General features: G+C 40.5%; 1 pseudogene; it reads left to right on the top strand.

Moving 5' to 3' along the window:
- Positions 1-144: 144 nt before the first annotated feature.
- LOC101414358 (large ribosomal subunit protein eL19-like) overlaps positions 145-23,762 on the top strand; it is a 53,093-nt pseudogene continuing 29,475 nt past the window's right edge.

Below are 23,762 nucleotides of genomic sequence, written 5' to 3'. Positions count from 1 at the left end.
TCCCTCTGTGATTAAACATGACAAGACTCTGGTCATGGAGTTTGGAGAACATCAAAGGATACTCCCTCAGGGGAGATAGTGGTTGTAGTAGTTGTAATTAAAAAAGAAAAAAGGCCATCCAATGCTGCTGCCACAGCGGTGAGTATGCTCAAGCTTCAGAAAAGCCTCATCTCCAGCGTCCTTCACTGTGGCAAGAGGGAGGTCTGCTTGGAGTCCAATGAGACCTACGAAATCGTCAATGCCAACTCCTGTCCACAGACTCAGAGGCTGACCAGAGAGGGGCTGGCCACCCGCAAGCCTGTGACTGTCCATTCCAGGCAGGGCTCGATGCCAGAAAAATACCTTGGCCAGCTGAAGGGCAGGCACATAGGTGCATGAATGCCTGAGAAGGTAGTGTGGATAAAGAGGATAAAAAGTCCCAGAAAATGTTGTGAATCCGAGAGGATTGGCCATCACATGTATCATGGCCTGTACCTAAAAGTGAAGGGGATGGGAAACGGACTTTGGCCCAGTGGTTAGGGCTTCCGTCTACCATATGGGAGGTCCGCGGTTCAAACCCCGGGCCTCCTTGACCCGTGTGGAGCTGGCCACGCGCAGTGCTGATGCGCGCAAGGAGTGCCTTGCCACACAGGGGTGTCCCCCGCGTGGGGGAGCCCCACGCGCAAGGAGTGCGCCCGTGAGGAAAGCCGCCCAGTGTGAAAAGAAAGTGCAGCCTGCCCAGGAATGGCGCCACCCACACTTCCCGTGCCGCTGACAACAACAGAAGCGGACAAAGAAACAAGACAAAGAAACAAGACGCAGCAAATAGACACCAAGAACAGACAACCAGGGGAGGGGGGGGAATTAAATAAATAAATAAATCTTTAAAAAAAAAAAAAAAGTGAAGGGGATCATGTTCAAGAGCAAGAGGATTCTTCTGGAATACATCTACAAGCTGAAGGCGGACACGCCTATAAGAAGCTCCTGGCTGACCAGGCTGAGGCCTATAGGTCTAACAGCAAGGAGGCATGCAAGCGCCATAAGGAACAGCTCCAGGCCAAGGAAGAAGATGGTAAAGACTGTCTGACACATGAGGTAGGGTAGCATTTTAACCTAAAGCCACTTGTAATGAGTCTTCTTGCCGAGAACATTGTGTCTTCCTACAAAATATCAGGTAGAATTTAAAGAAAAATATATATTCATCCTCCTAACAAGTATTCCCCAGGTCCCCTATGTAATGCTTAACACAATTTATGGCATTAGTGTGATACCCAGGCTTATGTTATATAATTCATTAAAACTTTTATTGAGTACCGCCTGTATCAGTGCTGTGTATGGGCCAATTTATTAGGCACAGTGCTAGGAACTACACACAGAGTGGGGAACCACATAGAGAGGCTAAGTTTGACTCTCTTGGAGAAAGAAGTGAAACAAATAAGCATAAGGATATATTATTACTTTAATAAGACCTGTGGAGAAAAGATACCTGCAAACATATCTACACAAACTCTTACAGAAAACTTAAGAGGAAAGAACACTTTCAACTCATTTTAGGAGGCCAGCATTATCCTGACACCAGGCAAAACATTCTAAGAAAACTACACACCAATATCTCTCATGAACATAAACACAAACATACTTAACCAAATACTAGCAAATAGATTCCAGCAATATATAAAAAAGGTAATACATTATGACCAGTTTGGTTTTATCCCATGTACAAGGATGGTTAAGCATTCAAAAATTAATCTAGAAGATGGTGTCTGAGAGAGTGCACCTTATAGTCTCTCCTGCAAAGAAGCAGCTGGGCAGCATTGGAAATTCTTCAGGACCAGGCTGTTTCAGGATTTTGCAGGGCAGGAGGTGTCTAGACATTGATTTGGTGGGACGGTGACAGAGAAGACTCATGTAAAAGGTAAAATTGAGGCTCTCTTTCACGGAGATAGGGGCTGCACGCAGGACGATCCCCCCTGGGGCAGGCGGCGTGGCAGTGGCCATTCCTGGAGGCTCTGCGGTGCTAGGGAATTCATAAGCCCTGAGTGGCCTATTCAGGGGCTTGTAGGGCAGGAGGCCTGTGGAAACCGATTTGGTGAGACAGAGACGGAGTTTATTGCGAGGCGTGGAATTTTGATTTTCTGACATGGAGATCAGAACTTCCACTAGAGCCCCGCCCCCTAGGCCTGGCTGCCAATCTGCAGCATCCTTAAATCAGTCACAATAAAGAGTCATCATCAGCAGGCTGTTTCACGGGCTTGCGGGGTGGGAGGAGTCTGGAAGTCGATTAAGTGAAACAGATGGAAGAGTCTTTTGCGAGGCATGGAATTTTGGTTTTCTGACCCGGAGTTCAGCACTTCCAGCTAGAGCCCCGCCCCCCATGGCTGGCTGCCGATCTGCAGCATCCTTAAAATAGCTGCAATATAGAGGCGCCCCCAGCAGGCTGTTTCAGGGGCTTGCAGGGCAGGAGGTGTCCTGAAGTCGAATTGGTGACACAGCAGAGACTCTAGTGAGAGGGGGAAATTTTGGATTTCTGACACAGAGGTCAGAGTTTGCGGATGTGACCCCCCCCCATAGGGCTGGGCACCCCGCTGCAGGGATCCCTGAAGGCTGTGTTGTACTGTGGTGCTCCCAGGCTCCCTGTTAACCAGATTTGAGGTTGCCAGGTCTGTGTCCCCTAAACCCTGGTGGCCCACACCTGAGAGACTCACCTCTTGAGTCTGCAATATCACAGACTTCCCATCCCTGAATCCACCATGCCCTGAGGTCCATCTGAGGTCCTTGACTGTCCTAGTCCTCCACATTTGCGTTTTTTTTTCTCTTTCCTTTTTTTCTTTTTTCTTTTTTTAAATTTTATTTATTTTTATTTTTTATTCTCCTGGTTGCTAGTATTACATTATCTCCTAGTCTTTTCTCCCATTGTATCTCCCAAGGTCTTTTTTTCATTTATTTAGGGTTTTTTTGTTGTTGTTGTTCTCTTTCTTCTTTTCTTTTTCTTACTTGTTTCCCTTCCTTTTCTTTACCCACCCCCCTTTTTTTCTTTCTTCTATTTTTTTTTCTTTCTTTTGCCTCTTTTTCTTCTTATTTTATTTTATCTTAATTATACAATAGGTGCTGCAGGGAACACCTCACATTTGCTGGATTTCCTCATCCTCCATGGCCTCATTTCTGTGTGAATTGATTTTGGCCACCTACACTATCCCTTTTCCCCCACATCTTGATATCCTCCATCATCTACTGTCTCTCCTATATTCCACCTTGCTTTATTTGGTCCCCAAATTGTCTAACTTTTAATTTCTAATATCTTTGTTTTGTTTTCTGTCTTTTATCCACTCTTGATACTATTGTCTTCCTTTTCTCTTTCCCTCTCTCATGAAAACACTTGCTTTTTAATTCACACTATATTCCTCCCATATTCAGTCAACTACCTCATTATAGGTACTCTACTCACTGCTATAACCCTATACAACTTACATGAATCTAATATCCATCCTCCCAGATCTCATTTTGTTGCTCTATTTATTACCAATACTACTTTACACATTTTCCTTTTTTACACAATTGCATTTCCCTGGCCCTAATATTTTCCTTCAAAGTGAACTCAGCCAGCAATAAGAAATTAGAATAAGAAGAACAAAGTGACAAAGAGAAGATATAACACTTGCACAAGAACAACAGCTAATTAATCCCCAAGACTAGACAAAGAAGCTAAGGAACTGATTAAACCTGTCAACATAAAATGATGACCAGACAGCAAGAAAAATCCACAAACCAAACCAGTAATCAGGAAAACATGACTGAATCCAATGAACAAACTAAAAACCAGGAAGGGGAGCAGAACTTCGCACAAGTAATTAAAGATCTCAGAACATATATCAGAGATAAACTTAATGAAGTAAAGGAAGAGTTTAACAATATGAAGAAAACACTTGGAGAGGTAGACGCAAAAAGATAACAGATATGATGGGGTTGAACACCACAGTTCAAGAAATCAAAAATACACTCACAGCAAATAGCAGATTAGAAGAGGCAGAGGAGAGAATGAGGGATGTGGAGGACAGTGCATCAGAAATCAAACAGATAGTAGAATTGATCGATAAAAAGTTAGAAAAAATCCAGCTAGGACTTAGGGACCTGAATGACAATGCAAAATGCACAAACATACGTGTTATAGGCATCCCAGAAGGAAAAGAGAAGGGAAAGGGGTCAGAAGGGGTGTTGCAGGAAATAATGGCTGAAAACTTCCCAAATCTACGGAGAGAGACAGATGTACATATCCAAGAAGCAAAACACACTCCAAACATCATAAACCCCAACAGGCCCACCCCAAGACATACACTTGTAAAATTATCCAATACCCAAGACAAAGAGAAAATTCTAAAAGCAGCAAGAGAAAAGAAAACCATCACATACAAGGGAGGCTCCATAAGATTAAGTGCTGATTTCTCATCTGAAACCATGGAGGCAAGAAGGCATGATATAGTCAAGGTACAAAAAGAAAAAAATTTCCAACCAAGAATACTCTATCCAGCTAAACTAGCATTCAAAAATGATGGAGAGTTCAAAATATTCACAGATAAACAGAAACTGAAAGAGTATGCCAACAAGAAACCTCTTCTTCAAGAAATTCTAAAGGGAGTTCTGCAGGAAGAAAGGAAAAAACAGGACAGGCAGAGTTAGAGTATAAGAGCAACAAAAATGACAAAAAGAGAAGAAGAAAACAAACAAACAAAATATGACAAACACAAGTCCAATCGAAATATGGCTAACATAAATAAACAGGACAGGCAGAGTTGGAGGAGAGTGTAAGAACAACAAAAAAGACAAAAAGAGAAGGAAAAAACACAAAATATGACAAACACAAGTCCAATCAAAATATGACTAACATAAATAATTCCTTGAAAGTAATAACACTGAATGTCAATGTATTAAACTCACCTATCAAAAGATTCAGCCTGGAACGCTGGATAAGGAAATATGACCCATCTATATGCTGTCTATAAGAGACACATCTTAGACCCAGAGATTCATGGAGGCTGAAAGTGAATGGTTGTAAAACAATCTTACAAGCAAACAATAACCAAAAAAAGGCAGGAGTAGCTATATTAATATCAGACAAAATAGACTTTACGTGCGAAACAATTGTGAGAGACAAAGAAGGATACTACATATTAGTGAAAGGGACAATCTCTCAAGAAGAACGAACAATCATAAATGTTTATGCTCCTAACAAGGGCACCTCTAAATACGTGAGGCAAATGCTGGAAAAACTAAGTGAAAGAATGGATGCATCTACAATTATAGTGGGAGATTTTAATACACCACTATCAACTCTGGACAGAACATCTCAGAAGAGAATTACTAAAGAAACAAAACATTTGAACAGTATATTAGAGGAACTGGATCTAATAGACATATACAGATCATTACACCCAAATACAGCAGGATATACATTTTTCTCAAGTGCACATGGATCATTCTCCAAGATAGACCATATGCTAGGCCACAAAGAAAGTCTCAATAAAATCAAAAAGATCAAAATCATACAAAATAATATCTCTGACAACAGCGGAGTGAAGCTGGAAATCTGCAAGGGCCAAAGGCCCAGATTTCACACCAAGATATGGAAATTAAACAGCACACTCTTAGAAAAACAGTGGGTCAAAGAGGAAATCTCAAAAGAAATCACTAACTACCTGGAAACAAATGATAATGATAACACAGCATACCAAAACTTATGGGATGCAGCAAAAGCAGTACTGAGAGGGAAATTTATAGCCATAAATTCATACATCAAAAAAGAAGAGCAAAACTTGAAGAACTAACTGCACATTTGGAGGAATTAGTAAAAAAACAACAAAGTAATCCCACAGGAAGAAGAAAGAAAGCAATAACAAAGATAAGAGCAGAACTAAATGAAATAGAATATAAGAAAACACTTGAAAAGATAAACAAGACCAAGAGCTGGTTTTTTTGAGAAGATCAATAAAATTGACAAACCTTTAGCAAGACTAACAAAGAAAAAGAGAGAGAAGATGCAAATACACAAAATAAGAAATGAGAAAGGAGATATTACCACTGACCCCACAGAAATAAGACTGTCATAAGAGGATACTTTGAAAAACTATATTCCAACAAAAATGACAATTCAGAGGAAATGGACAAATTCCTAGAAACACATAAGCACCCTATATTGATGAAAGAAGAAATTGATGATCTCAACAAACCAATCACAAGTAAAGAGATAGAATCACTCATTAAAACTTCCCAACTAAGTAGAGCCCAGGGCCAGACGGCTTCACAGGTGAATTCTACAAAACATTCCGGAAACAACTAACACCAATCCTGCTGAAACTCTTCCAAAAAATCAAAACAGAAGGAACATTGCCTAACTCCTTCTATGATGCCAATATTACCCCAGTACCAAAGCCAAAGACACCACAAGGAAAATTACAGACCAATTTCTCTAATGAACCTAGACGCAAAAATACTTAACAAAATACTTGCTAATCATATTCAACAACACATTAAACGAATTATACACCATGACCAAGTGGGATTCATTCCAGGTATGCAAGGATGGTTCAACATAAGAAAATCAATCAATGTAATACACCATATAAACAGATTGAAGGAAAAAAATCACATGATTATATCTATAGATGCAGAAAAAGCATTTGACAAAATACAGCACCCTTTCTTGATAAAAACACTGCAAAAGATCGGAATACAAGGAAATTTTTTGAACATGATCAAGAGTATATATGAAAAACCCACAGCCAACATCATTTACAATGGAGAAATCCTAAAATCCTTCCCTCCAAAGTCAGGAACAAGACAAGGATGCCCACTCTCTCCCCTTCCATTTAACATTGTCTTAGAAGTACTTGCTCAAGCACTGAGGCAAGAACCAGATATAAAAGGCATTCAAATTGGAAAGGAAGAAGTCAAAATTTCATTATTTGCAGATGACATGATCCTATACATAGAAAACCCTGAGAGGTCTACGACAAAGCTTCTAGAACTCATAAATGAGTTTAGTAAAGTCGCAGGGTATAAGATCAATGCACAAAAATCAGTAGCATTTCTGTACACCAATAATGAGCAAGATCAGGAGAAAATCAAGAAACAAATATCATTCACAATAGTAAATTAAAAAATCAAATATTTAGGAATACATTTAACTAAAGATGTAAAAAACTTGTACACCAAGAACTATAGAAGACTGTTCAAGGAAATCAAAGAAGATCTAAATAAATGGAAGAATATTCCCTGTTCATGGATAGGAAGACTAAATATTATTAAGATGTCTATCCTACCAAAACTGATCTACACATTCAATGCAATCCCAATAAAAATCAACACAGCCTTCTTTAAAGAACTAGAAAAACTAACTATGAAATTTATTTGGAAAGGAAAGAGGTCCCGAATAGCCAAAGACATATTGAAAAAGAAAAACGAAATTGTAGGAATCACACTACCTGACTTCAGCACATACTACAAAGCTACCGTAGTGAAAACAGCATGGTATTGGCATAAGGAGAGACACACAGACCAATGGAATCGAATTAAAAGTTCTGATATAGAACCTCATATATATAGCCATATAATATTCGATAAAGCCACCAAACCCTCTCAACTGGGAGAGAATGGCCTATTCAACAAATGGTGCCTGGAGAACTGGATATCCATATGTAGAAGAATGAAAGAGGATTACCATCTCACACCTTATACAAAGATCAACTCAAGATGGATCAAAGACCTAAATATAAGAGCCAAGACCAAAAAGACCTTGGAAAGCAGTGTAGGGAAACATCTACAAGACCTTGTAATAGGAAATGGCTTCATAAACATCACACCAAAAACACGAGCAACTAAGAACAAATAGATAAATGGGACTTCCTCAAAATTAAAGCCTTCTGCACCTCAAAGGAGTTTGTCAAGAAAGTAAAAAGGGAACCTACACAATATTTGGCAACCATATATCCGATAAGAGACTTATAACTTGCATATATAAAGAACTCCTATATCTTGAAAATAAAAAGATAAATAACCCATTTAAAAAATGGGAAATGGGAAACGGACTTTGGCCCAGTGGTTAGGGCGTCCGTCTACCATATGGGAGGTCCGCAGTTCAAACCCCGGGCCTCCTTGACCCGTGTGGAGCTGGCCATGCGCAGTGCTGATGCGCGCAAGGAGTGCCGTGCCACGCAAGGGTGTCCCCCGCGTGCGGAAGCCCCACGCGCAAGGAGTGCGCCCATGAGGAGAGCCGCCCAGTGTGAAAAGAAAGTGCAGCCTGCCCAGGAATGGCGCCGCCCACACTTCCCGTGCCTCTGACGACAACAGAAGCGGACAAAGAAACAAGACGCAGCAAATAGACACCAAGAACAGACTACCAGGGGAGGGGGGGAATTAAATAAATAAATAAATAAATCTTTAAAAAAAAAAAAATGGGAAAAAGATTTAAACAGACACTTCTCCAAAGAAGAAATACAAATGGCTAAAAAGCACATGAAAAGATGCTCCAAATCTTTAGCTATTAGGGAAATGCAAATCAAAACTACAATGAGATACAATCTTACTCCCATAAGATTGGCAGCTATGATAAAAACAGAAGAATACAAATGCTGGAGAGGATGCGAAGAAATGGGAACACTCATCCACTGCTGGTGGGAATGCAGAAGGATCCAACCATTCTGGAGGACAGTGTGGCAGTCTCTCAAAAAACTAACCATAGACTTACCATATGACCCAGCAATTCCACTGCTGGGTATATACCCAGCAGAACTGAAGGCAGGGACACAAACCGATATATGCACACCAATGTTCATAGCAGCATTGTTCACTCTCGCCAAAAGTTGGAATCGACCCAAATGCCCATCAACAGATGAGTGGATCAATAAAATGTGGTATATACATACAATGGAATACTACTCGGCTTTAAGAACAAATACACTACAAACACACATGATAACATGGATGAATCTTGAGAACCTTATGTTGAGTGAAGCAACCCAGGCATTGAAGGACAAATACTACATGACCTCAATGATATGAAATAAGTAAACCAAGCTGCCTCAGAGAGCTAGAGACTGGAAGATAGGCTTACAGGAAATCGGGGGGTAGAGGAAGGATATAAGCTGACATCTACATGGGGGAAATCTATGATAAGCTGGAGGTAAGTATGTGTACAAGGAAGGGATAAAATGGGGGCATAGGGTTACCTTTGGGTGGGGCTTTGTGGGCTTGAGGGGGGCTAGGGATGGGCGGATGGGTAATATTGCCCAAGAAATTGGGGGGAGGGTGGGGCAACATATGAACATAGGAGATTGTCAGTTGTTGGTTGAGAGTATAATGTTGAGAAAACCTTTTCAAAATATAACTAGGAAAGATACCTGTTTAAGATACTCAAAGGGGATAATCTGATGTAGGACAGACTCCTAGGGAATATGTGAATGCTTATTTTGCCAGAGTGGGTTATATCATTGGGTAGAGACCCATATAATGAGAGTGAAGGTATACCCGCATCCTGGTTAGGACTAATGCCATCAAATAGAGGGAACTGTATCTCTCAGGAGAAATGATGGCTCCCAGGGCATTAGAGCAGTTGAGCAAGTCAAGCCCTCAACACTGGTGCAAGTATCTCTGAACATGGCTCCTCAAGAAATGAAGATTGACTGCCACTGTGGGCCCGAAGGGGAGGGGGAAATAGATATTGAATAGATGGAACCAACGTAACTGTGAGGGCAATAGAAGTGTTTCACAAGAGTATGCAAGGATGGATATAAAACATGTAATATTACACCAAAAACATATAGAGGACAACAGACTAATAATATAAATCATAATGTAAAACATAGGATAACTAAAAATTTAGAAAATTATATAGCCTAAAGTATAAACCACAATGTAAACACAAATGTTACATTGTTTGAAAGCTATTGTCTCAATATCTGTACATCAGTTTCAGTAAATATGGCATGAATATGTTAAAAGATTATCGCTGTGGAAGGGAAAAGGTTTTATATTGGATATGTGGGAGTACTGTATATTGTATATATGAATTACTGTTATCTATAGCTCTTGTGAAGAGAAGCTTAATAATTAGGAAAAAAGAAAAGAAAAAGATAGGATGTAGAATTTTTCCAAATCAATATGTATTCTATATCTAACCTTTAAACTCATCGCTATATTCCATTTTACTATTAAGGGAACCTGGCATTATATTGGGCTTCATTTTTCAGGAAATTTTGGATCACAGAGTGGTTCAACAATGGCAGCGGAGGAATACTGGTATGGGATGTTATTGACAGGGGACATATGGTTGACAGGGAGTTATACAGGGCATGTGTCTGAGGTGCATGGAAATGCTTGGATATACTCATAGTGGAAACAATTAAAAACAACAGCTGGGGGGGTGCTGGGTTCCTGGCCAGGGGGCTCTGTCATGGTCCCTAGGGGAGCAGTGGCAGTCCCCCAGGTGCAACGGCAAAGACCAGGAAGGAATGAGGGTCCAACAGTGAACCCTTGATACTAATGACTATGCTTGTGAGCCTATATACCTGAAATAAGAATGAGGCCTAGAGCAGCACTATGCCTAAGAGTTCCCTCCTGACAGCCTCTGTGTTACTCAAATGTGGCCAGTCTCGAAGCCAAACTCAGCATGTAAATGCACTGCTTTCCCCCCAGCGTGGGACATGACACCCGGGGATGAGCCTCCCTGGCACTGAGGAATCACTACCAAATACCAGCTGATGACGTAACTAGAAAATGACCTTGAATAAAAGGTTCAATGCGAACCAGCAGAATATCCCTGTCTACATATAATAACAGGAGTTAAAATGCTTTTTGACCTAAATTAAGGGAGAAATGGAAAGGACAAATGAGTTTATATGGCTATGAGTCTCTAAAAAAGAGTCTGGAGGTTGTCAGAAGGATTGCCCTCATGCACACTGAGCAGAGTCACAGAGACAGATAAAGTAGATACAACCCCAGGTACTGGTTCTTCTGAGGGCTAAAGAGACCCACAGGTTTTATGGTCATGGCAGATGGAGTTCACTGCCATGTCAGTTGGCCCTTCTTTGGAGTTGGTGTCTCTTGGTGATGGAGCTGGACTCAGATGTGATCTCTTTTCACAAGCCTTCCCTGTTACTTTACTGGAAATGTAGTTGGTGCTGGGGTTTAAGATATATCTAGGGGATCTGAATCTCTGGACTGACAATATGATAGCCAGGCCCTGAGCCTCAACAGACTTCAGCTCCTATACTCTGGTTTATTGGACTTACCCCACTCAACTAACATGGAGTTGAAGAATGTCAACCACCACACCATGGAGCCAAGAGTGCCTACAACTGAAAGAAGGAGGATTGCATCCAGTATCCATGTGGAATCTAAGCCCCCTCTTGACATAGATGTGGAATCGACTCAATCAATCCAAGGTCCACAGAGAAAATGTGGCATTGGTGTGGGAAAAGTGGCCATGGTGGCTGCTGGGTGCGGGGAATGGGAGGAAAAGATGAGATGTGGAGGCGTTTTTGGGACTTGGAGTGTCCTGGGTGGTGCTGCAGGGACAATTACCAGATATTGTAGATCCTCCCATAGCCCACTGGATGGAATGTGGGAGAACATGGGCTATGATGTGGACCATTGACCATGAGGTGCAGCAATGTCCAGAGATGTACTCACCAAATGCAATGGATGTGTCATGATGATGGGGGAAAGTGTTGCTGTGAGGGGAGTGGTGGGGTGGGGGTGGTGTGGGTGAATGGGGGCCTCATATTTTTTGAGTGCAATATTTTTTAAAAATGAATTTTAAAAAAAGAGTAAAAAAATTAATCTAAAACTTAAAAATAACTATTCATAAAATAAGAGACAAACAAAGCATTTCAATAAATGTAGAAAATGCAATTGGCAAAATTCAACACACGTTCATGATTTTTAAAAAAGAAAGAAACCTCCCAGCAAACAAGGCAGGAATGGAAAGAAACTTTCTCAACTAATAAAAGGAATTTATGAGAAACCTATAGCTATATAACAACTGTGAACAGGGCAAGAATGTCCAATCTCATTATTTCTATTCAACATTATCCTTCAAGTTCTAGCAGGACAATTAAGGAAAGGGGGAAATGTCAAAGATCGGAAAGGAAGAAATAAATATTAGCATGAGCATCCAGGTAGATAATTTTAAGGAATCTACAAATAAAATATTAGAATAAATGAGTTTAGCAAAATCACATGATATAAAGTCAATATACAAAAATTCATTGTATTTCTATATGCCAGCAAAGAACAATTAGAAAAGTATTATAACATCATGAAATATTTAGGGATATATTTACTAAATATTTGTAATAACTGTAACTGAAACATCACTGAGAGAAATTAAAGACCTAAGCAAATGTTCAGACATACCATGGTCATGGATAAGAAATCTAAAATTTAAAATGTCGACTCATCCTTATTGATCTATATATTCAATGCAATCACAATCAAAATTTTGGCAGGCTTTTTTGTAAAAATAGGCAGACCTGGGAGCGGATGTGGCTCAAGCCATTGGGCACCTGCCTCCCACATGGGATGTCCCAGGTTCGGTTCCCGGTGCCTCCTAAAGATGATGAGCAGATGCCACAACCAGCAGGGAATGGAAGTGGCTCAAGTGACTGGGCACTCACCTGCCACATGCGATGTCCCAGGTTTGGTTCCTGGAGCCTCCTAAAGAAGACAAGCAGACAACAAGTAGACAGACATGAGAGCCATCTTGGGAAGGGGAAGGAGAGGAGTGGGAATAAATACATATTTTTTTAAAATAGGCAAGCTGATCCTAAATTTATGTGGAAATTCAAAGGAGCTAGAAAAGGCAAAAACAATTTTGCTAAAGAGAAGTAAAGAACTTATACTACTTGATTTGAAACTTATTATAAAGCTATGGTAATCAATACAATGTACTGGCATAAAAATAAAAACACAGATCCATGGAACAGAGAGACTAGCAATAGACCCAAACATAGATTAATTGATTTTAAGATTTACTTTATTTATTTATTTCTCTCCACCACCTCACTGTTTGTACTTGCTGTATGTGTTCATCTTCCTTGTTTCTTTAAGAGGCACCAGGAATGGACCCAGGACCTCTGATGTGGGAGGGAGGCACCTATTCACTTGAGCCTCCTCCGCTCCCTGTTTTGTTGTGTCTCCCATCATTTTTTTTCTTGTGTCTCTTGTTGTGTCATCTCATTGTGTCAGTTCGCCATGCCTGCCTGTCACGTCAGCTTGCTGTCTTGCATACCTTCTTTAGGAGGCATCAGGATCTTCTGCTCCCTGCTTTGTTGTGTATTTTATTATGTTTTTTCTTCTTGCGTCTCTTGTTGCATCAGGTTGCCATGTCTGCCTGGCACACCAGCTCACTGTCTTCCTTAGGAGGCACTGGTAACCAAACCAGGGACCTCCCATGTGGTAGGCAGGAGCTCAATCTCATGAGTCACATCCACTTCCTGCCAATTATTTTTGACAAAGGTACCAAGGAAGTCCAGTGGGTAACAATAATAGCCTTTTCAAAAACTACTGCTGGGGAAAATCTTCATGGCCCTAAGTTAGGCAGAAATTTCTTAGAAAAGACACAAAAAGTACATACAATGAATGGGGAAAAATGGATAAATTAGACTTGATCAAAGTTAGAAGTTTTTCCTTTTTGAAAGACTCTTAAGAGAATGAAAAGGCAAGCCATGGACTACAAGAAAATAGGTGCAAACATATGAATGATAAAGGGCATTTATCTAGAATATGTAAAGAACTCAAAAATAAGACATAAACCTAATTTTAAAACATGAGCAAAAGATTTGAGCTGATAGTCCACCTTACAGATGAATAACAAACAGACACATGAAAACATGCTCAAAATCATTAGTCATCAAAGAAATACAAACTGAAACCACAGTGAGATTCTACTGTCTTGAAATACACATTGACTTGAATTGAATCAAAACTTAAATAGGAAGTGTTGTCAAGAATATGGAGTGACTAGAACTTTCATAAACTGCTAGTGGGAATGCAAAATATTAGTCACATTGGTAAACAGCTTGGCAGATTCTTATAAAATACACTACAATTTTACCCCCAACTGTTAGGTATTTACACAAGAGAAATGAAAACATTCTCTTACAAGACTTGTGGCTACACGTAGCAGATTTATTCATAACAGCCCCAAACTAGAAACAAACTCAGATGCCCTATAATAGGTAAATATACAAATTGTGGTATATCCAAACAATAAAATATTACTCACCAATAAAATAAGAACTGAATATTAAGACAGACAAGAATGATTTTCAAAAAGATGCCAGATGGAAAATATATTGTACATTCTGACTACTGAGAAATTGTTTGTTGAAAACTGAAAGTACCACAATGCACAAGACACATTTTGATTCTCTGCTGACAAAAAAATAAAGTGTAAGGTTACAATAGAGAAGACAACACAGCAAAATCAGCAGGGTGGGAGGAGGGGAAGGGGGAAAATAAATAAATCTTTAATAAATAAAATAAAATGTAAGGTTACAATAGAGCATCTGCTTTTAAAATAAAATGACCCCTCATCTTTATGAGGACTAACTCCAACTTGCAAAACAACATTTAAACTTTAAACATAAAAAAACAAACCCATAAAATAGTAGGAAACACATCATTTTTTTAACCATTGGAGAAAAATGTACAGCTTATCCATAAACAAAAAACATCATAAAAATAATGATTAGGAATGTCTTTATAAGTGCAATATATCATTTCCCATCACAATGATTTCAAATGAAATTTTTAAAATCTTAAGGGGATGGGAGGGTAAGTCTTTTGGAGATATCTTCTTTTTTGTAGAACGAAATCATTACTGTATGGCATTTGATATAGCAGATGGATGTGACATACTTTAAAATAATGAAAATTTCACATTCAGACATAGAAAATGGACCCTTTCTAAAAATCCTTTTACTGGGTTTCTACTTTGTTTTTGTTACAATGACTCATTTTAGCCTCTATTCTTAGAAAGGCTGAATGAATCTGAGTAAAGGCGTGAAATACATTCCTTTTAGTACTCAGAACTGGAAAGTTTTTTTATAGCAGATTGTCCTTTCACATTTATATGTGTGAAATACAAATGCAGTGGCTTTATTTTTGGCCTATAAATTATCCTAGCCCCTAAAGCAAGAAGAAAGTGTGCAATTTTCTGGGACTATTGACCTTTCATTCTCTTTTTCTTACTTTCCCTCTTTCTTACTTTCTTTCCTTCTTACTTTCTTACTTTCCCTCTTTTTGTGAAAAATTCGAGTGCAGTATAGTTTTCAAAATGGAAAGATTAAAAAGGCAGCTATGTACCTTTCCTGTCCTGGCTGAAGGTTGTAAGAAATGATATAATGCAAATAAGAAGGCTCTTAGCAATTGTGGACTACTGTTAGAATTGAAATTTTTAAAAATATGGTCTTTCTTATGCGGCTATTATGAGTGACCACTGGAGCTTATTAGCCTAAAAACCCTTTGTACATAATTCTTCTTTTGTGTTACTCATAGTGCTGAATGATCCCTGCTGTTCTTCGTATAGTTTTTACATATTCTAGAACTGTTTGACCTCCCAAGGTTTTTAGTTTTCAACAAACAATTTCTCAGTAAGAACTCAGAATTCCTCAAATTTAGCTCAGAGGGAGGTTAAGTGGGAAAAAATCCCACAGCTAATAGTGGAAGAACTGGACCCATTCAAGTCTCAGTCACAAATCATCATCTCTGCAGAGTAAATGGTCTACTTGGCAAATTTGTCTGAAGGCCTGAAGCAGCTGATACCATTTAGTCACCTCCCCCCTCGCCTTGGATAGGTGGCCTCAGATTCTATTTTGACCAGCATTTATTAAGACCTTACAATATGCCATATATTGCCAGAGGGATGTGAAAATATCAACACAAGCTTGAAAGGATGCCAACGTCAACCTCACAACCTTCCTTGACCTGCTCAGGCTAGGCTAGCCCAGGATCATTAGCTCCATTTATTATCCTAAGGCCTCCCCCCACCCCCATCTCTAGAAGAGGGGGGGGTGGGGGGGAATCAGGAGAGAAAAATGCCTTCCCAATCACCTGCCCCTTTTCCTTCCTGTCATTATTAGCAATAAATTCTTTTGGACTTAGAACTAAACTACCCATATCGCCTACCTACCCCCAACCCCAAAAGAATTCTCTGGCCTCTGTCTTAGACCTCCACCAATCAGGATCCAGCCCATTAGGGAGGTAGTATTAGAAGGCATTCCCTGCAGCAGGCCTTACCAGGTTTTCCTTTTGTGTTTTTCTCACTTACTGTCTCCCTCCTTCATACCGGATATAAAAACCCAAGGCCTGCCTTTGCCATCTCATTGACTGCTGGAGATGAAATCTACTGAAAGGTTTGTCTCAGTTTCCCAGCTGCTATCAGAAATACCACACAACCGTTGGTTCAAAAAATTAGGAATTTATTGACTCATGGCTTTGAGGCTAGGAGAAATCCAGAATCAAGGCATCAGCAAGGCCATGCTTTCTCCCCAAAGCCTGTAACTTTCTGGTACCATCCTTGAGCTTCTTCATCTCACATCCCTAGTCCAACAGCGATAAATCCTCTCCTTTCACTTCCGGGTTCCCCTGATTTCTGTTGTCTGGCTCCTCCCCGTGGCTTTCTCTATATATGGCCTCCCAATATGATTAAGAGCCATAATAATTCATTTGGCCACAGTGTAACTAAAAATAACATCTTCAAAAGATGGGTTCACCCCCACAGGACTGGGATTAAAACATCTTATATTCTAGGGTACAGAACTCAATCTACCAGAAGGTTTTGTTCATCCTTTAGTAGCCAGGGAGGGTTTGAGGAGAACAGCGGTCAATTCCACAGATAATTGCAGAGGTTCTCGTGTTAGAATCACCTGCGGAGACAAATCCAGGCTTTAAGGTAACTGAAGTTTGTGTAAATTGAAAGCCTTCCTCTTGAAAAGGAATATTAGCATTTCTTCATTTTTCATATAAAATATTTGCACTAACAAGATCACCTGCTTCGGGGGATTACTTCTCTGTGTCACATTTCTTCTCAATGACGACTGAATTTTTATGATATTTTGGAATTATTTTTAAAAACCATAAAATGACATCATAGCAGATTGTTCACAGTTTGTGGAACAAAGTACAATGATTATAACATCCAAGTGACTCCTTATGTCTTATTTTCTGTGCTAAAATGAAGGAGAACAGGCCCTAAGGAAGGGATTAAAAGGAGATAAATGAACAAAGTACTACTTAGCTTATTTCAATTCTTCTAAAAGCTTTAAAAACATCTGTGGCAGTTTGATATTGTTTATGAATTCCAAAAATAAATATTGGATTATGTTTGTAAACTGGTCTGTTCCTCTCAGTATATTAGATTATATCAGATTCAGAGGTTTCACTTTTACCTGATTAAATAATGATTAAGGCATTGATTGGACCACATCAGCAGGCAGTATGACATTGCACCCCCACCCCTTGGTGGGCTGGGGACTCACAGAGAAACTGCACCAGAGAGAAGGGGGTTTGGAGTTTTGATCCTGAAGCTTAGGAAGTAAACCATAGAGAAGCAGATACTTAAGGAAGGAAAGAAGACTCCATTGGACACAGCAGAGGCCCCAGGACGAGCCATTCACCTGATAGTGTACAGCTGGACTTGTGGAGCAAGCAGAGTTGCTAAGCCCCAGTAAGAGAGGAACCCAGGAAGCCTGAACCCTGGCAGACGTTCAGCAGCCATCTTGCTCCAACACGTGGCCACAGACTTTAGTAAGGGAAGTAATTTATGCTTTATGGCCCAGTAACTGTAAGCTTCTACCCCAGATAAATACCCTTTATAAAAGCCAACGTATTTCTGGTACTTATCCCAATAATCAGAAAACTTCTTCTTACACCCAGATGCTCCTCCAAACTGAGTCGCTCATTCTCCCTCCAGCAGCCATGTGAACAGCTGAAGGCTCTTTCTCTGGGAATTGCCCTCAGCCAGTTCTCACCTAACATTATGTCCCCTCCCTGGGGTAGCCTGCATCCAATGGCTGGCTGGTTTTATTTTTCCAGTATTTTCTGATAGCTATGCTTTGTCAACTATCCTTTTTTGATGATGGAGCAGTTTCCCTTTAATGTCATATTTGTCTGATTCCATAATATTTCAGTGATTTTCAGATTTTAAAAAAAGTTCACTTGAAAACTACCATCTCCTACCTGATTCAGAGCTCTCCTCAAAGTCCCCCTCTCCTTCCCCTTCCCACCAACTGTTAGTGACTCCACTAGAGAGGAAAGGGTCTGCTTTCCGACAGTCTTCCCCCGTATTAACTACCTTGGCACTGCAGCAGAGAGGAGGGGGAATGGAAATAGATGACTTTATATGACTTTTAATTCTATGAAGTTATATAAATTGCTTATATGATTGCCTGAGGCAAAGTCTGCATCCTCTGGGCTCTTTCAACACTAACCTGCTCTGGTTCTATCCATGGGGCAGGTGGCCAAACACTGGTTTCCTTGGGCTTGCATGTACTGGTTCTCAGGAAGGCCTAAGAGTGCTCCCTCCACACAGAGACCCTGATGTGACAATCATGACTCAGGCACAGACTCTGTCGCCATGCAGTCCCCACCTTGAGCAACGCATCCACCATCTCTTTCTGATGTGGTTCCTTCTCTCTCCAAGCAGCCTTTTTGGGGAAGCAGATGTGGCTCAAGTGGTAGGGCTTCTGCCTACCACATAGGGGGACCCAGCTTCGATCCCTGGAACTTCCTGGTGAAAAAAAAGAAGAGGAAGCACACCCATGCAGTGAGCCAGTGCCCATGCAAGTGAGTCATGCGGCAAGATGATGACACAAAAAGAGATGAAGGGGAGAGTCAAGGTGAAGCAGAGACCAGGAACTGAGGTGGTGCAATTGACAGCGAACCTCTCTCCACATCAGAGGTCTCAAGGATCAAATCCTGGTGAATCCTAGAAGAGAAAAAAATGAGAAGAGAAGACAGAAAGAGAAATAGATACAGAAGATCACAGAGCAAATGGACACAGACAGCAAAAAAAAAGCAGGGCAGGGGAAAGGAAGGGGGATAAATAAATAAAGCTTTAAAAAAAAAAAAGCCCTTTTGGAAGCTACTAGCAAGAGAGCTTAAGCCCAGCCCTGGAATTGTGGTATCCCCTCCACCCACAAGATGTGAACTTTTCCTTGCCAGGGAGTATGGTGGGAATTCAGACTGCCCCAGCACTATCTTTGTTAGCTCTACTCTCTCTCTCCAAAATATCAGCAGGAGCAGGTGTTTCCATTCAGAGGACTCAGCAAATTTCAGAAAAAAAGAAATGGTTAATCATCTGGGCAGCTCTCATTTTATATAAATGGGGCTGCTCAGAGAGCAAGGAGGAGAAAAGATGATTGCCATGCCATGAGTTCTGCAGACCCCAAAGGCCCACCTCCTTGCTCCCAATCATCCTCAAATACCCATGAAGGAAGGAAAGGGAGCTAGAAGTCAGAGTTCTGCGACAATGATGCTACTGGGCAGGCTCGGTGGGAAGGCAACAAATCCTGCACGCTGATGGCTCACTGGGTTTACAGCATTAAGTGCTGGTGGCTATTTATTCCCAGGTGTGGCCATTAATACCCCATTCCAAGACTACAAGGAAATCCCAGAACCACTTCAAACCATCCTTTACATCAGGGGTTCTTAACCTTTTTTGTTCCACAGACCCCTTTGCCAGTCAGGTGAGATGAATACTACTGTAATTTATTTATTGCACACATTCATAAGTGAAGGAAATGCTAGATTTCAGTTAGAGGTCAGAGAAAATAAAGATAATAAGTTGGTTTTTTTCAGTTCAAGCTCACAGACCACCTGAAATCTTTCCACTGACCCCTTGGGGGTCTGTAGACCCCTGGTTAAGAACCCCGGCTGTACATCCAATTTGTCTAGCATGATTTTCAGGGTAGACTGGAACCCAGTGAAACTGAAGTCAGGGCCATCAGCTGCTTTCACACCTGCGACATTCACCAAGTCCAAAGCCACAGGTAGGCAGAACATTAAACCAAGCATAACAAAGCAACTTCCCTGGAACCAGAGAAATATAACTGACAGATCATTGATTTTAGCCTTTGGATCAGACCATGTTCCTTCCATGACTTGCCTAATATAGCATAATATGGTCATAATCCCAGTTATGAAGCAAGTTTTTAATCACCCCGAAATTTGTTTTTCTAGAAAAGGCCCAAACATAAATGTCCTGAGACCCCCTTTCATCATTGGAGTTGGTTGTCCTGCAGCAGCAGTTGAGTTCTTCCCTTTCTCTTTACAGTCTTTAGGTGACTTCAGCTATGCTAACTTTCACTGTGAAGAGATCCGAGCAAACTAGAAAATGGTCAAAGAAGACGGGTATTACCATTAAAGAGAGGAGCGAGGCTTGGAAGGCAATGAGGAACTGCCTTGCTACCTTACATCTTGAATAGAAAATTGAACACCACATATAGCATGTGTAGTGTCACAGAAATAGGACCCACAAGGAAATTAACAGGCTGCAATCATGGCCGGATTTTACACTGAAAACATAATAAGAGTAAATGCAAATTCTTTATTTGGATACAAAAATCCTGGCCCCACATGTCCAGGATAAGGACTAAATGAATTAACAGCCCTGTGTTAATTTTTTTATGTTTATGAAACAGAATACTCACTATCAGCAAACGGTAAGTTATGGTAAAGAAAATAATGCTCCTGCGGTTGTAGACAGGATCTAGGAGGAGGAGAGTGTGTGCTGGCTAGACCCGTGATTACAATACCAAAACCTGGGTCGCTGCATGGAATTCTGGACATCAGGTTTCAAAGGAGTTGCTTGAACACATTTAAAGGAAAGTCAGGCGGTGGACTTGGCTCAGTGGTTACGGCATCCGTCTACCACACGAGAGGTCCACGGTTCAAACCCTGGGCCTCCTTGACCCTTGTGGAGCTGGCCCATGCACAGTGCTGATGTGCGCAAGGAGTGCCATGCCATGCAGGGGTGTCCCCGCGTAGGGGAGCCCCATGCACAAGGAGTGCGCCCCATAAGGAGAGCCACCCAGCGCGAAAGAAAGTGCAGCCTGCCCAGGAATGGCACCACCCACACGGAGAGCTGAAGCAGCAAGGTGACGCAACCAAAAGAAACACAGATTCCCGTGCCACTGACAACGACAGAAGTGGACAAAGAAGATGCAGCAAATAGACACAGAGAACAGACATCCGGGGTGGGGGGAAAGGGGAGAGAAATAAATAAATAAATAAATATTTTTAAAAATAAAGGAAAGTCAAAAGAATGTGGAGACCAATAACCATTTTATAAGTGAGAGTGGAAGAAACAAAGTGAACTGAGATCTTATGGCTTTAAACCAAGCAGTGAAATCAGAGAGCAATCCTAATCGTGCTGGGCACAGGAAACGCCATGGTGCTCTGACGGAGGCCTGAGTGAGCAATGGTGGGCCCACAGAATAAAGGGTTTCTTTATACTGGTACTCTAGAATACCAGTATAGATTATTCTGGATAACCCAGTATAGATTCTGGATAATACCAGTATAGATTATTCTGGATAATCTTTCCAAAATGTAAAAATGTAAATTTTTTCTTAACATCTAAAAAATTGATATAAATCAAGTGTTTCAGGAGAGGTAACATAACATTTTTTTTGGTGATGTATATATCTTCAAAAAAATACAATTTACAAAAATGATGGGGTGGGTGGGTGGGGAGCGGGATATATGGGAACCTGTTATGTTTTTTATGTTTTTTTTAATGTTTTTTAATGTAATGTTCTTTGTGATCTATTAACTTTAATTTTAAAAGTGTAAAAAATAAAAATAAAAACAAAAAAATAATAAAATCGTTTTAGTTGCTTGTTAATAAAAAATAAGAACAAAAATAAAATTGACTTTAAAACATTAAATATACAAAGGAGCAGCATGACAGAATTTTGAGGGGTGATGGGACTGCTCTGTGTTTTGACTGTATCCGTGGTTACACAGCTTCATGTAGTTGTTAAAATCTACAGATCTGTACACCAAAAAGAATATGTTTTATTCTTTGCGAATTGTAAAATAAACTAGTCAAAAAATTTACATTTAGAATAAAGCTAATTTTATCCAAAGACAACTTCTTGTTTGTAGAAGAAAGGAAGTAACCATTTCCCAAGGAGTCAATCTTCTTGATTCTCTTCTGGTGGTTGATATACCTTCTCAAAAAGGGTACTTCGTTCAGATCCTTGCACTTTCACTCCTAAAGGGGGTGTGATCCTCACACTTGTGTGCAACCCACAGGCCAGCCCAGAAAGAGGCCCAGAAATGGAGAAGAGCAGTCAGCTGCCTCTTCCTTCTTGGCACAGGATGAGAGGGGAGTGTGCATATGGACCAGAACAGGACATAGAACATTTGACTAGCCCTGGTTGGCTTCTCAGCCTCTCTGACCTGTCTAAACCAAAGAATAAAAATAAATAAATGGGAATTCACCCTTTTTCATCCTCTCCTCTTTCCTTCTTTAACTATAGAGTTTATTTATTATTGTGTTTCTATTATCTTAGCCTGAACTGGACATCCAAGTCTATTTGCATAGAATAGAAAAATAAATCTATTTTTGCATTAATAGGAATTTAGATCTACATTTTCAATGTGAGATAATTCTAATTTTATATACTCAGTATGATTCATTGGGCATAATAAATAATAACATAAAATCAACTATTACGTTTTCTAAGTAGTTGGTGTAAATTAAAGACACTGAAACTGTCCAGTTGTTATGCCAGTAGAAGGAATGTTTCATATTCTGTTTAGGAATTCCAAAATCTAGAGATGTCTAGAGCAACTCATGATCTACTTTACACAAAAGCAGAAGAATCTGCTTGAAATAGAAGAGGATTTTGTCTACAGTAGCCTCAAGCCTCAGCCAACAAATCATTCCTTCACCAAGAAAAGAGGCAGTGCCCAGTGTCCTGCTCTAGATAAAGTCAGCCCTCTACCAGCTGACAAGGAGTTCAGCACTCCTCACCCCCTAAAGCAGGAGTCTGTGAAGAAGCCTTAGTTCTAGCCTCTTCCGCTATGCCCCTGAAAGCTGCAAGAAGGAACAGTTGCCTAGTGAGTCCCATAGCAGATATATTAAACCAAATACCTTCCACTAAGAAATTATTGTACAAATTCCTCTGGGCTTTATTCACTCTTCATCCCTGCTACCAGCAGAAGCCCAAGTCCCGTGAGCCATCATCCCCCAAACTACTAGGACATATGCTCATGTGACCCAATTTGCCTTCCTTTCTACCTTTCTAAACCTGCCAGTGTCTTCTGTGGAATCCACAGAGCATCATCTATAACCTTTCTTTTTCCTCAAACTCTTCTCTTTCACACCCTATCCAAAATCTGGTTGTTCCATAAAAACACCTCTTTCCCCGACAACCCTCTGGGATGGAAGCTGTCTTTTCTCACCCACTCCATGTGCCTTGAGAGCTGGAAATGGAATATCGTCCTTCTATCTTCCCACTGCAGATATAGACCCTCAATTTTCTTCCCTAAGCCTGTTTCTCCTCAGGAAATAACAGAAATACCCACCAGATTGTTCAAGTCAAAACTCTAGCAGTGGGGAGTGGATGTGGTTCAAACAGTTGAGTGCCTGCCTCCAACATTGGAGGTCTCAAGTTCGGTTCCCAGTGCCTCCTAAATTGAAAAACAGACAGACAACAAGAAAAAAAAAAAAACCAACGAGCAGACAATGAGCAAAACATCAAGCAGACAATGAGCACAAA

This window comes from Dasypus novemcinctus, chromosome 16, assembly GCF_030445035.2.
Source record: "Dasypus novemcinctus isolate mDasNov1 chromosome 16, mDasNov1.1.hap2, whole genome shotgun sequence".
Taxonomy (NCBI): Eukaryota; Metazoa; Chordata; class Mammalia; order Cingulata; family Dasypodidae; genus Dasypus; species Dasypus novemcinctus.
This window is presented reverse-complemented; position numbering and strand designations above follow the sequence as displayed.